Source organism: Anopheles cruzii, chromosome 3 (genome assembly GCF_943734635.1).
Source record: "Anopheles cruzii chromosome 3, idAnoCruzAS_RS32_06, whole genome shotgun sequence".
Lineage (NCBI taxonomy): Eukaryota > Metazoa > Arthropoda > Insecta > Diptera > Culicidae > Anopheles > Anopheles cruzii.
This window is the reverse complement of record NC_069145.1, coordinates 9,008,048-9,023,153: the sequence shown is the minus strand read 5'-3', so window position 1 is coordinate 9,023,153 and position 15,106 is coordinate 9,008,048.

Sequence of the window (15,106 nt, the reverse complement as noted above, 5' to 3'; positions counted from 1 at the left end):
CGACCGAAAAGCATCGAACAACAAACGCGCGAAGCACGATGGAGGAAACCAATAGGATAATGGGGAACAAACCAAAAAAAATACACGCCACTTACAGTGCAAACCCAAAACACAACGAAATGGAACGGAAAACGGAACCGTCGTCCGTCGTGTGAAGGCGACGGTCGAGAGATGAACTCGCTCTCATCCGTGGCGGCGATGTTGCTGTGTTTTCTTGCTCTTCTTGCTCAGCGGATCACAACACTTCCTCCAACCTACCACCGCCGCCGCGGTGGGTTGCTGGGAGCACTGGTGGTGTGCTGAATGAGATAAAAACATAAATCGCGAAACGAGCCACTCACACACGGCCCCACTTATGTTGCGCGGCGCTGGGCATTTTTGTTTTTCTTACAATTATAGATACTTTGAGCTGTAATAGCCTAACATTTGTCTCTTTTATATACTAAACTAACTCTCTAATAAAAGAAGTATATTCTATCTTAACTTTTGTTCATTGTTAACCCCTAAACACGAAACGTCAAAATATTTTATGAATGTTCCAACCGATTTTTGAACCTAACTTTGACACTGCGAACCTGACACCCGCGTCAACCTACGAAAATCCCGAACACGAAACGGAGAGCGGGCAGAGAGAGAAACAGCAGCGCCCACTTTTGTAGTGGTGCGGTTGAGTGCTGGGCATGAACTGAGAAGAGAATCGGAACCCCCGAATCTGCCCTTCTATCCCTACACAAAACCCAAGACCTGCGATCGGTCCGCGCAACTCACGCACACCAGCGCACTGAGCTTAAGCGGCTCTCGCTCTCCCGGTACGCACACGCAGCGAAAGCATTAACGCGAGCTGCTCTCTTCTCACCGTTGGTATGCTTTTCTTGCCTTCACTCTCTCTCTCTCGCCGATTCACGGTTTCCAATGTCACGCACACAAAGCGTGTCGCGCGCCCAGAAACATTTCTCTCTCTCGCTCGCGCCGTTCGTAGCTTTTTCACATCTATTCCCACCCCGTGATTTGTGCGAGGGTTCGTGGTTTTGTGGCTAAAAATAAGGAAGAAAACGAAACTGGAGCCTTAATCTGCAGGCGCAATCGTGCGCAGGGATAATTATGTTCCAATAAATGGGCGCTGTAAGGCTCTGTCTTCCGTTTTATTGTTGGTGCATTTCAACCGAAGAAAAGTGTCGCTCTTCGCTTCGTTTCGCTCTTCTCTGTGGCACCAATACTCGTACCCGTTCATCGACACAGCTACGACACTTTTTCGCTTCGCTCTCTCCCTTTTTTGCTCTCTCTCCCGGTGGATCTCTTTGTGTCCGACATTTTGACTGGCTCATGTTGCGCGTCCGCGCAGCCGATATGGCGCTTTTCCAAGCTAGGCACGGTTTCCGCCGCGTTCTATCTTTTCGCCGAATTTTCCTCCTGCGCGACAGGCTTACACAACCACACACGCACACACAAAGGCTCTTACGGAGCGCGCTCTCTGCTGCGTTGGTTCTCTCACATTCCGTCCGTCACACGGCGGACCGCTTATCACTCGCTCGCGCTCTCATGTTCTCGATCTCCGCCATTTCACGAACATACACACACACACGCACGAAGGCAGGCACGCACTGCGCATATCCGCATGCTTTATGCTGCTATTTTCAACTCGTCGTTGCTCGCTCTCTTGCGTTGCGCGAATGGCGTCGTGCATTTATATGCTCTGCTTTTTGCGCCTGGTGCTTTCAGCCCGCGGACAAAAGGAAAAGCAGCATATTTGCACTGGCTGTGTAAATCACAATCGTGATTCGGGCATTGCCGGCCAATCGGGCGAAATTTCAAGGAAAATCGAATTTTCAACCCGATACCCAAGTGAACATACCTTTGCTGATCTCATCCCGCATCGCCTTGGTTGTCCGTTTCTCTGGCCAACTCACTATTTTGCAGCGTTCCTCTTGCTCTCCGCCTTTGGTCGCGCAGCTGCTATCTTTTCTCGACCATCGGCACCACACTCAAACTTTACTCGCCCTTACTACGTCATTCAACATTACTCATACACCACATGCACGCGTACACACACTCCGCCAGCTCCGCTTTGAGCATAATGGCCAAAAAGCGCGTTCGTCATAGAACGGTTCGCGAGGCTTACGCGTCGCACTAATTGGGGATCCTGTCTAAAAATCAAAATATTCCCAAATGTCATTCTTGAAACGAGTTGGAACGGACGGTCCAAGTAGTCTGATCCTTATGAGCCCACGAGTGACAAATGAGAAGCAACAACCTGTCTGGTGATGGCAACAATACTATATCCCCAAAGGTACCCAAATTACGTTCCATCAAACGCCTACTTTGCCCGGCAGACAATTGCCCCTCTTCGGGTTTGTTTCGAAGAACAAAGAACTTTAAAGTCACTACCGTCATTGTTTATGGCAAGTGGCAATTTCCATCCCGGGTGCCGTTTCCTTTACAGGCGTAAAACATGGCCAATTTTAGGAACTGTTTGCCCAAAACTGACCGTTGGGAAAGAGAGTCACAGGGAGCAGAAAGGAGTTTATCGAAGATTTCCCACTTGATGCACGACGCTATCGATGGCCATCAACATGGCATATCGGGGGAGATGGAGCAGCAGCAGTTTGCGTAATGTGTCACCGGAAGCTGCTAAACCGTAGTTTCGTTCGATAGCTGGGAGCACTGGGAGAGAGCGCGCGTATGTTTGTGTTTGAATGTGTTTGCTCAACAAAAAATCAAACCTCAACCGATCACCGATAGTTTTCCCTCCCAGCCATCGTATAGTCCTCCACCAATTTGCGACACCAGAGCACTCTACTGTGACGATCCTGTTTTTGAGGAACAGAAGGAGAAGGCATCGTTGTTCTTGGTGTGTAACGAGAAACCATCCGGCCGCAGCCAGGAACGGTATCCACTACATTCGGGGAGGTACAAAATGCAGTCAAGCAGCTGTGCGGAGGGCCACTTCCGGTTAATCGTCTCCCGTTCTCGCTGCTAATCAAGCAACAACGGAAACACTGTTGCCCACCGGAAGGGACAAGGCACCCAAGGGTGGTTACAGAAGCCAGCAGGCAGCAGCCAAACCAAGGGCCGATGTCGGCAAATATTGGATTATTTGCGTTTGGGGTTTCACCAGGGGCTGAGAGCGTAAAGAAATGAATCGAAGTTCTTGGCTCACTTGTCCGCCGGTAGTATACCGGTTTTTTTTACATTTTCCCTACTGCAAACTGACCACCCGACCAAACCAGACACTCGAGTGTACACACGGCGTGCGCGCGCTTGGGTTGGAAAACTTTTCCGACATTTTCCAAACAGTGCTGGCTGGCTGGCTGGCAAGTGCCACAACACGACGACGGTAGAGCAGAGTATGTGCGGCGCCCGCGGGTGTGGTATATTAGTTTTCCTGGCCAAAGTGACCACACCAAACCAACCTTTTCGCCCCGGAAAGGAGAGAGAAACTGCGCGCCTTACGGAAGATTTATTCGAACAACGAAACGCGACGGTCCCCGCGGTAGTGGAGAGAAGCACAATATTTATTTGGTTTTTTTGTGTCCAGGAACGGTCGTTGAATTTAAATTTCATTACATTAAATTAACCCAACGCGTTTCACAGTTAATGAGCAAAAGCGTACGGGCAAGGCCACGGAGCCGGGCACAGGACACCATCACCTCCTCACAGTAGGACACACCACGAACGAAAAAGTGAGCAGCTCACCAGCTTCTCTACCCTGTTCCTATTTGGCACCGACAGAAACACGATGGCTTCTTTATTCCGGAAAAGGTTGCCACAGAAAGTTTACTTTACCCCCGGGGGCCCGGGTCGGCGTGAATGTTTGGATGGCTTAAGTGTGTGCGTATGTACCCCTTTGACTTACCACTCTTTTTTTATGTGCTTCCCTTTCACGGGATGAAAATTGGTCCATGACGGTCTCCGGGGAGGTAAAGAACCCAAACGAACGCACGGACACACCACACAGGGTGGGTCGGGTTGTTCATTTATTTTATTCTACATTTTTTTGAACATATTTAAGGTCTCGCCGTCGTCGACGGCCCGAGCTCGGAGAGAATGTTTGGCCTGTGTTTTGCGCCCGTGGCGTAACTTTGTGAAGTCAGACCATGGCCCCACGGTCATGTTTGCTTTGGAAGTACATGACAGCCGTAGTAGGCAAGCCGAGGAGGAGGTGGCGGCGGCGGCGGCGATCAGACTTTCTTCTGCCCGGCGGCGAAAGAATATTCTCGGTTGGTCGTTTGCTCTGGCTGGACAACAATCAATTGAGTGCCAGCAAAAACCGGGGCCCTTTTTCCGTAATTACAATAAAGATTTCCTGCTGCCTTAGTGGTGCCCATATTACAGGACCTGATCGAAATGCGCTTACTACGGATTGCTCTCCACTTTCGATGGGCAATAATGTTCGGTTTAGCAATAAAGTAGCCCAAGTGCTTATTATTTATGTATTACTATTACTCAAGTTAATGCACATTACCGCATTTGAACTTCTCTCGCCGATGGAAACCGATTACTAGATGCAGCGCAGCAGACGCATGACCTACGGTCGCGCCAGGACTGACCAAGCGGAGACCCACATCAAAGAACGAACCTGATTACTGTTGCGTTGTAGTTGCGAAGTTGGCGTAAAACTTCGCAACAATACGCACAACGGCGTCAGGGATAAGTTACTGGAATCCAGGAAGCCATTCTCTTTTGAAATCTAGCATTGCACTGTTCTGTTCCGAGTTCCGGGAAATGCCAACCACAAGGAAAGGTCGAAAAGCTTCATCACGACCCAGCGACGGATGAAAGTTTCGCGAATTGTACAGAGAGCGAATAATTGTATTTTCATCACAGCAGGTCCTGTTGGGTGGGCCCACTTGGCCCTTCGAGATGCGATGCGAGATGTGGTTGCCATGGCAACCGCATCATCCGCATATTTCTGTGGATTCACAGCAAATTTGTAACATAAATGAACTGCACCATAAAACGATATCGACATGTACCACCTCTCTCCCAGCTATCTCGTACCAGTTTATCATTTCGTTGGCCGAAAGAATAAAGTCTATTAGGTTTGACGCAAACAGGGAGCTCAAAATGGTCGCTCACACCCGAGGAGTCGTCCTTTGGCAGGATGTTGTGCGCTCTTGTCACAGTTGCGCGCAGGACGCACTGCCGTCTTCTGCAAACGAAGGTTGCGGCCCCCCCAATTGAAGGTCGGCAATCCGAACGGAGAATCCCCTTTAAACCCGGCGGACGGCGGCGGACGGCAACGTTTCACCCTCGTGTGTCGTTCTCCATTGCTCCACGCCGACTCGGCTTCGGTCCCGAATCACGAGACGCAACCTAACCTACGTTACGCTACCATCACGTTTGATGGCCAAGAAGGACGACGTTGATAAGGGGCGTTGTTGTGAGCGGCGAGCGAGGGCGCAACTCACTGTCAGGACATTCACCCCCTCTCAGACCGACCGATGGCTAGACGCGCGCTGGTGAACGCTTCGTACGCATGAACGGATGCTGGGACGGGGGGACAAGCAGCATGCCAGCCAGCCCAAGGTCGAGGACGAGCGATTCGGATCATGTCGCTCTCGTCGCTGTCTACTCGCCGCCCCCTATTGCCGCCTGCGCTGCGTATGTGTCAGTGCGCTACGGTCGATAGGACTTTCCCTCTTGTTTTCCACAATTTTCCCCGATTATGACAGCACAACGACAACCCTTCTATCAGCGACGCGACCGGCCGACCAGCCGGTGAATGACTTTTCTGAGTTCGAATTCAGCACCGCAACGCAGCGGGGCTCGGTTGGTCGCGAATTTGGTTTCGCCTCGAAGGTCGATCGATTTTGGAAACTACCCGCTACGGACACAACCACACACACACGGATAGGCTGCCGGAACCGGAACACGAATAATATGTGTGCGGGACTGAAGCGCCATCCCAGACAAGCTCTTCACCCGGATGGCCCCGTCAAATGAGGGATGAAATAGGCCGACGACGACGACGATGGCCGTGCGGTACTACGGAACGCACATTTCATGGCCACCCACCGTCTTCTAAAGAGCCTGTCCGCATCACCCCACGCATCGTGGAAAACCCGACGCCAAATAGAGATATGATTTATGGGTTTCCCGGGCTTTCTGCGACGTTCGATGACGCCAGGGCGGCCGCCCCACGGTTCGCTGATTGTAACAAGTTGTGAACCTTATCGGGGGGCTTTGGGTGATTACTCGACACCAAACAAAGTGTGGTTTACATTATTGACAATACAAAAAAAAATAAGACTCTAAAGTAGTTTTTAATAAGAATATCCAGTAAGGTTTAAACTGTTTCATATTATAATGTTTGAAATATTTTAAACCCATAGCGCGGCAAACACACATTAAACTCTTTTCAAATATGAGATTTCATTTTTTTTAAATATATAATGTAGCCATATCTATTAGTTAATAACATACTTTTAAAGGTACGTTTTTCCTATTTCCTATAGCAATAGTCTGCATCACAAATAATAAACAATATTGGAAAACAAAAGCCGAAAAGGAATGGCGGACTTTTCGTTTTTGAAAACTCATGCCTTAGTGCGTGCGTGACAACATCAAATCATAGTAACCTCTGCGTATATTATAACTAAAATGTGCAGCGTATAAGCTAAACTTGTGCACAGATTATAAGTGAATTGCGACATTCCTTGAATCCGTTCCAGGGAGTTCGTCGGAAAATAAAACCATATTGTTAACCGTCATCAAGTGTTTCTGTTTTGCTTCGGAAAGTTTTTGAACATTGTGCTCGCCCCCAAAGAGACCACCCTTTTCAAAATACGGATGCATCGTTTGTCGGTCACTGAATGTGGAAAACCATATTTCTTTTCCCCGGCTTCTTTTCTGCCTTTCGTCCCCCGATGAATTCAATTTTTTATCGTCCACAGAAATCCTCATTTCGTTGGAAGCTTTGCGGTAATAACGAAACCCATATATTCATAACGCAACTTGGGCCGGAAAATCGCACGGATCGAGGTTCGCCGGGACCACCAGCCACACACACCGGTTTGGGGCTATCAGATGGAATGTTTCGTAAAAGTCGTAATTTACAGAAATGAAAGCGTTCGAGTGCCGATCTTCGATTCCGGGGGAGGGTACCGGCAGCGGGGGCCCGAAAACTCCGTTCCAAACGCTTCGTTCCATTATGTTTCAAACAAAAAGGACAGAAATTAGTTTTATGATTATTTCCAACCGCACGGGAAAAACTTTTCCACACCCGCACACCATTTTTTCGAATGGGGGTGGTGGGATTGGCAAATTTATTTCTATTCCCTCTTTTAAATGGATCGCGTTGGTCGGCAGCCGCCCTAGGACACACACTGTGTTGTGACCACACTTTTTGCACTTTATTTTTGGCAGCAGGAAATTCACCAACTCGAGCAAATTCGTGGTCAAATTTGTGCAGCACGGCAGATTGGAGCGCAACATGTCCCCGGGTGGTATGACCACACACACACACACAGTGGATACCCTATGCCTGCAAGGACCCCACACTTGGTCGACGGAAACGTGGGCCGACCCGAGCTGTGATTTATGTGTCCCTCCGGTTCAGCCACTGGTCTCAACCGTCAGCTTTTGATAGTTGGAACTGGCTGTAGAAGTGTCCCCTGTTCCGGTTTCCGCCCAATGACGCTGTTGCACAGCGCGTGGTAAAGGTCAGCTCCCTGTCCAAATCATATTCACAAACTCTAACTCCGTCGCCCAAACTATGGCGCGGCGCACGTAATGTCCTTTCGAGCGGCGTCGGAATGCTCTTAACATGAAATACTCACCAAACTATGGGAGGTTGAAATCCGGCCCCAGGACCATCCTTTTCGGGTCCCTGAGCACCCCTGGAAAGACCTCTGGTATCCGTATTCTTCTCATTTGAGCGGCTTATGAGGTTGCTGCGGTTCCAATGTTCCCGCCCAGTGGGGCCGGTTCGGTGAAAAAGTTAGTATCTCCCGAATTCAATCAATAGGCGGCTAAACCATAACTGCTTTCCGGTCGCTTACGGGGTGTGGTACTGAGTCTTTATCGGGTCATTACCATTAACGATGGCAGCCAGCGCTCGCTTTCTTCCCTCGAAGAAGTTGAAGGAGGTATTTGGGAGGTTTTTAATGCGCTGTAACTTCCGGCACAAGCTGTAGCCCCGGGCGCGCATGTTACAATGAACACCTTTCCAAGCCTGTGGCGGTTTTGAGTTGAAATTATTCGGCAACCAAAAGGGTGGTGCAGCAAGGTGGTGGTTCTCTTAATGGAGGCGCCTCCAGGACAAGGCAATTTCACAGCACCCCGAACAGAACAACGCCCGACCGAGCTGTGGCGACCGAGGGTCCTCGCAGAGGCAGACACCCGCCGTTGGAACGAGCGTTGTGGAGTGCGAATGATGATGCTCGTACGAGGAGGTAACACTTTCGGGGCCCGGTTTTCGGGTCCTTTGGTTGGTGACGGTCTTCGATTAGTCGGTGGGCCTCGCGTCTCGTCGGATGCGATAGAGTAAAAGGTCTGCGACCGTCTTAACTAACTCGTCCTTTGACAAACACCAGCACACGGCAAGGTGAAGCGGCTGACAGACACTTTTCTCCGGCCGTGTGATGCTGTGTCGAGATAAAATGTGTTTTACGCCTGCGACTTTCCAAGAATGGTTACGAGACGATATGAAGGGGCAGGCAGAGCAGGGTGATTTATACATTTGCCCGGTTCACGATACTACAGTTCTGCCAGACACGCTGCCACGCTGGGTGCCGATAATATCCGTGTTTCCAGTCAACTAGACAGTAAGTTTATATTGGCTGTTTCAGGGATTAATTAATGTTTGCCATCGGCGATGATGCGACACAAGCGATTAATAATATTTATATGGACACCATAATCATTAGAAGTACCAAATTGAATTCTGGCCGAGGGCTTAGAAATTTTAAAACGAAGTACCATTGAGTATCCGAACGTTTTGTGAATAAAATTTAAGCTTTAAAACGGGTAACAGCTGTACGGTCAGTTAGGTTTTTCCGTTAAGAAAGTTTTGCTAAAAATCTTAGCTAGTGCCGGTTAGACAGTCCAGATGGATATGGTGGATGCAGTTAATCTTATCAGCCAAGTTCTTTGAATTACGAAGAGCCCTCAAAGATATGTAAGATCTTGCCTTATCATGATGAAACACAACGCTTTTTTTTACAGTTAAATGCTGTTTGTCTCTTCTTGATTGCTTCACCCAAATGATCGCGTTCAGTACAGTTCCCGCTGGACCATTCCAGCATTAAACGTCGATCCAGGCATTGAAGTAGTTTGATCATGTGGTCTCTTAGCGTTGAATATCCTCATATTGAGACATTTTCTCATCGTCTCTGAGTCGCTTCCAACGTGGGTTGATTTCCTTGCGTTCCATGAGCGTGTAACTAATGGTTTCATTGGTTTTCTAGTCAACATAACTTTCTATGCGACTAATTTCACATCCGTGTTCAGTAAAAAAGCAGCTTTCGTAGAAGTGTCTGCTCGGCACAATCTGCCTAAGTCTCCAGACATCCCGGCTTCTAGTGACAAAAGGTACAAAGTTCTCAAAATAGTCTTCGAATTTCAAATCATTTCAAAATTATTTGCAAATCTTAGCAGCGAAAAACTGCCCCCAAATCGAGATCCAAAGTGCACTGTCCAAATCCTGCACCGATCTCGAGACTGCTGTGGCTGGATGCCGCGTTATAATTCGCTTGAATCACTTAAGCATACGGTTTTTTGTTTCCGATTTGCGAAAGCACGATACCGAGCGCAAGCAATATTTATGACCCCTACCGATCGAAATCGGAGAAGTAAACCTGTCAACATTTCCATTCCGCGTTCCGGAAGAAGTGTAGCCCTCAGCCCCGTGGCCAGCCCTTGGCCTCATGCGCACTCCAACGGGGAATGGTATAAATTGAAATAGATTGTTTAACAAATAAAATCAGCAGCAGCAGCGCGAGGAACCGCCGTCAATAACGAGACAGCCAGCAGCCCACCGATCCGACCCGGCTCAGGGGAGGTCCTGGCCCCGGCCTTCCGGAAAAAATTATTCGCGGCGCGCAGCCAGTCGTTGAGAAGGGGGAGGAAATTCTTCTCACGGAATTTACATCCCTCGACGAAAATGGCTTTCCACCGTCGGATTCTACGAACCAGTCGGGGAAAAGTGCGATCAAGAAAGTGAGCGGCCGTACCAAAGGAATCAAAGATAAGTCTCGCAACACATTGGGCAGTGTTGTGCATTGTGGGGGGATACTTTATCTGTTCCGTTCCGCTGACTTTTCGGTTCCGGAAGGAAGGAAGGACTTCCTTGCCCTGGTTTGTTTCTTCGGTGAAAAAGAATTACATTCCAAGCCAAAAACGAAAAAGTCGTTCGCGCAAGACAAGAGAGGCTGAAAAATATATCAAGAACAAAGTGATAGACAAACACACGAGCCCCGCACGGCAGACGGAGTCCAATTGTCCCGCAATGGAATAACAAGCCCCGGCCACCGAGCCACAGCAGCACCACCCACAGCTTCCGGAGTCATCCCCGCTCCGGGGGGATTTCATGGGCCGGGCCCGGCCACCACCGTCGCCGCACACGATAATGTTCGAAATGCCATTAAATTGATTGATTTCCATCGTTTCTTCCATCGATCGGCGCGCCCAACAGTTCATTGTTCGGCGTGTGGTGGCTACTGGCTGGGCTGGCCTCGGAAAAGTTCGGGTGAACCGAGAACCATCCTGCTGCCCCTCTGCCGGTGGAGAGTTTTTCAGTCATTTTCACACTCCATCGGGGATGAGCTTTGCTGCTGCCTGCACCCGTCGCCATCGGCACGTCACGGTGGGTTTTAATGTGATTTCGGCACCGCGCGCGCCGCGCCGAACGGTTGGCCAAATATTTGATAACATTTTTCAATTTGTTAATTCAACAGGTATCGGAGGGTCCTGGAGCGAAAGCGAAAAAAACACCCCGGAAAAGTGCCCAACTTCCCAATTCCGGAAGCAACACGACCCAAGCAAACTGATGGGAGGCGTAGTCTGAGAGAAGCCGCTGGAGCGGGGACACCTCTTGTCCATTAGCATCTTGTTGAGTGACACAGGGATAACGACCTTTACGCGCCCGGTGGTGGGGAGTGCGGTGGCAAACAACGGAAGCGAAAGACTGGAAACTTTTTAATAAAGATGGAAAATAAACAGGTAATTCATGGTCGATTTAGGGACCCCGACCGACCGACCGACCGACCGCCGGCGGCCGACAGCTTTCTTTGCGTTGTTTTTCTTTCTTTTGTTTTGCTTGTATGCTAAAAGGTGGCAGCCCAAAGATGGTCCTCCTTTACGCGTATGAAAGCAAAAACGAAGATCTTCCCCAGTGCGTTAGTAGCCTGTTAGCTTGACAAAAGAATATGCAATGCGTTAGTGGCCTAGGTTTACATCGTTAAATACAGGAAACCCGCAGTGTCTTGCACCGAACGTCCGTCCGGCATTGCGCTTGGCCAAAACCGAACATCTGGTTCTATTCGCCAGACTGAAGAGGCTAATAAATGGGTCAACAGTTACAACAGATAGTCGCATGTAATGTAACCTTAACTTTCATCCTAAGAATGCAGAAAACTTCGGAAAAACGGAAAAAGGAAAGTAGTAGAAGACTCAAATTCCCCGTTCCGTTGACGACATCTTTCGTTGAAAATTGCAGAGATCCAAGCGATGCATCAGAATTTTTATGTACCGAAAATGAGGCAAGAACTTCCGATACAAAAAACAGGCCACAACTGCAATAAGGACTCACACGCAGTCAACTCTCTCAAAATCTGCTAGCGACCGTGGTCGGGAGTAGACGTGTCTCATCCGGTGCAGATTGGTCTGTTGATCTTCTTCTACAAGAAAGTTCTTCCCATAAGAGATAAAAGAGAAGTGTAATGCCAAAGTTTCTTAAATGATAGTAGCAACTAAAGTCGACTCTCTAATTCTCGATCGTCACTCCAGTCACACTCAGAGCAAGTTAGTAACGGATTAAATCCATTGTTTTCTGTTCTTAAACGCACATCCGCAAATGGTGAAGATAGTATTCAATGATACGAACCACATGAATACCAGAGCAATAGAAGTCTTGGGTTGTGCCCATCATTTTTGCTGTGATGTTGTGTAATGGTCTGTTGGTGATAAATGAAGGCCATTGTGAAACGAATCCTCGAATACTCAATCCAATCACGGCCTGGAGACGAGGACAGTTCATAGCTTCCCATTTTACTTTCGACGAAGTGAGACTTTTAGAACAAAGAAGGACAGCCCGGGATTATTGAACGGCGTAGTTAAAAGTACAAACAAAACGGTTCGACCACCATCACCCCGCGAGAAGCTTCCTCTGTCCGGTTTTCATCCGCCATAATGCTGAAAAAAATGTACTACAAACTGCTGGTAGTACGGCAGAAGGAACCATTACCGGAACACACACACACACACAGGACCGTCTCTCGAAGGCCAAAAACGTGCCTTCAGCGTCACGACGCCACGTAGCTAAGCTTCAGAGCAAACACCGGCCCCGGTCCACGCGGTACTGTGTGTCGCGGGGCGTTAACGAAACCGGCTCTTCGAGGAACGGGCAGACTCGTTTCACCGTAGCGGGCTCTCCGACTCCATTCGAAGAGGGTTTTCCTTCTTGGAGAAAATTTCACCTCCCACCTGAGACGACGGTGCCACGGCACGGTAGGGCGGCTTTCTGGTCTGGAAGGAAAACTACACGAGCCGCGCCGGCCCCCGGGAAGATGAGATGAAGCCGAGCTCTTTCCAACTTTCCAATGATCCACTGTTTAAAGAATCAAACAGGATTCTTCTAAGCCGGAACGGAAGAGGATGAAACATCGGCGCGCAAAGTAATCCTATTTAACGCACCGGTTTCTCCGAGGGTTCCCCCATTCGCTGGTCGGCCAGGCCACGATAGTCTAGTAGAGGATAAATCATACCACGAGCTGCTCACTATAGTTTTCCCACAAGAGTTGTGCTATCGGTGGCCAAAAATCGACTGTAATGAAGCATAATTTATCAATATTCTCACATAGTTTGTTTCCATCCATTTAACTAATTCAACAGATTTGTTCCGTTACGTTATTCATGTCCCGAAAACAATTGTCCTGTATTTTGAGCAACATTTGGCAACAATTCCACTGTTACGATTTCCACTCCGCTGAAGAACAACCCTTTTGTCCGAGCCAAATCGCTCCGTCGTCATGCCCAAAGCTTTGCTTGTTTGCTGTGTCTTGCGAGCGACTGTGGGCCCTCGCAGCACAAAAGCCTCACCGCCATCGGATTTTCTTTATTTTTCCATCCCGTTTTCCCTCTCCGATCTGGAGTGTAAAATCTGGCCAGACACTGAAGCATTAATCATCTGTGAACTGATTGATGCTGGGGGTGGACGCGGCACAGGTATTGAACCCGAAGAACAGAAGAAGCTTGTTTCTGAAAAAGGAAAACCATTTTCCATGGCGCGCCCACCAGCGAGGCTGCCAAACGCTTGTTGAGCGCTTTTTGTCGGTCCGGAGATCGGAGATCTTTTGAAAATCATCACGTCCCACAAAGGAGCGCGAGCTTTCGCGCCAGGGCAAGCCAGCACGCAAAAATTACCGTGTAATGGGACGGGAAACTTGGGAACTTTACTGTCCTGGGAGCAGCCCGGCCGGCGGTATTCACTTTCTTGGGTCCGAGCGGCTTCGCGCACGGGCACCGGTGATTTGAATGATTAATGATTGGCGAAATATGAAATATTGTGCGTGCTTAAGCTGTTCGGCTGCTGCTGCCGTGGGCCGAGAAAGACTGATGCTCGTTGCTCACGAATTCTTCTGCTTCGTCCACAGAACATGACTCGTGAAAGAATGGAATGTATTTAAAATCCTTCACGAACATCTTTATAAACGTTGCGGGATCTGCTAAGTTTAAGTGATTCTACACAATGTGCCAAACGATTACACTTCAAAAGGGATGATATGAACCAGTAATAAAACGAAATGAAGGGACCATCTGCGAACAAAATCGAACCAAAGTGAGTAAATGTTAAGCCGTTTAGGACACCTCCGCATCATTTTTATCGTTGGCACGGCTGTTAATTGAAAGCTTAGCATCATTTCCAATTAGCATCGCCGCTTCAGCCTCAATCAGGAGTAAAATCACATTCGCGCAAGAATCTGCCGCCTCAAACAAAACCGCCCTCACGCACGCAATCTGCGGCCGAAGCTGCTTAAAACCTCATTTGCACGAGCCGACGAGACTAATCGTTTGCCATTCCACTAACCCGTGTCGTCGTCGTCGCATGTGTTCGATGGAGAATGTGGACTTCCGCTTTCGAGAAACATTCCGAAGAAAATCCACGCTTCATTTCATTCACCGTCCCCCGTTGAAAACTGCCAACAGGTGTCGATAATTTAAAATTTATGTACTATCATCGGTTACGGCTTAATCCTGCCAGCCAGCCAGTTCTGTCTGCTCCTATTGTTTTCCGGTTTGGAAGGAGTGAGTCCCGAGCTGGGAGAGGAGTACGTAATCCTGTCTTGTTGGTCGTTAGACCTTGCCATCGCTTCCCGAAATGAAATTTACTTCGTCTGAAGGAATCTTCTCGTCTGTCGAAGACAGAAGGCGCAACCCCGCGAGGAATTCACTTAAAACAAATAAATACACGACCGTCCCGACACTCTTCGCGTGTTTCGCGTTGCCGCAAAACGACGTCTCCTGGTGACGGTAGACTACGACGACACGGTTGCGGTGTTTCCTTCCTCAATAAAATGGGTTCCCATCAGCGCGCCCTTGGTGGGTCGTAAACACACGGTGCTTTAGAAGGATTGGGTCTCCTCTACCCCATTTTGGGGGCAAGATTCTCCCACCGCAAAACGGCGTCGTCAGTACATAAGCCGTACACACAACCGGCGAATGTTGGGATTCTGGTGCTGTACTTCTAGCGAACCGCGAAAAGCGAAGCGAAAAGACAGAAATACTTTTAGCCAACCTGAAAGGAGCTGTAATGAAAATCTACCTAGACTTACGTTCGATCGGGACGCTACTTTCTTTCGTCGCGATTAAATCATTTCGTTAGTTTTAAAGTAAAGCTTCATTATGATAGGCTTTGCAAATCAGGGCCTCTCCTGGTACTTCGAATCAT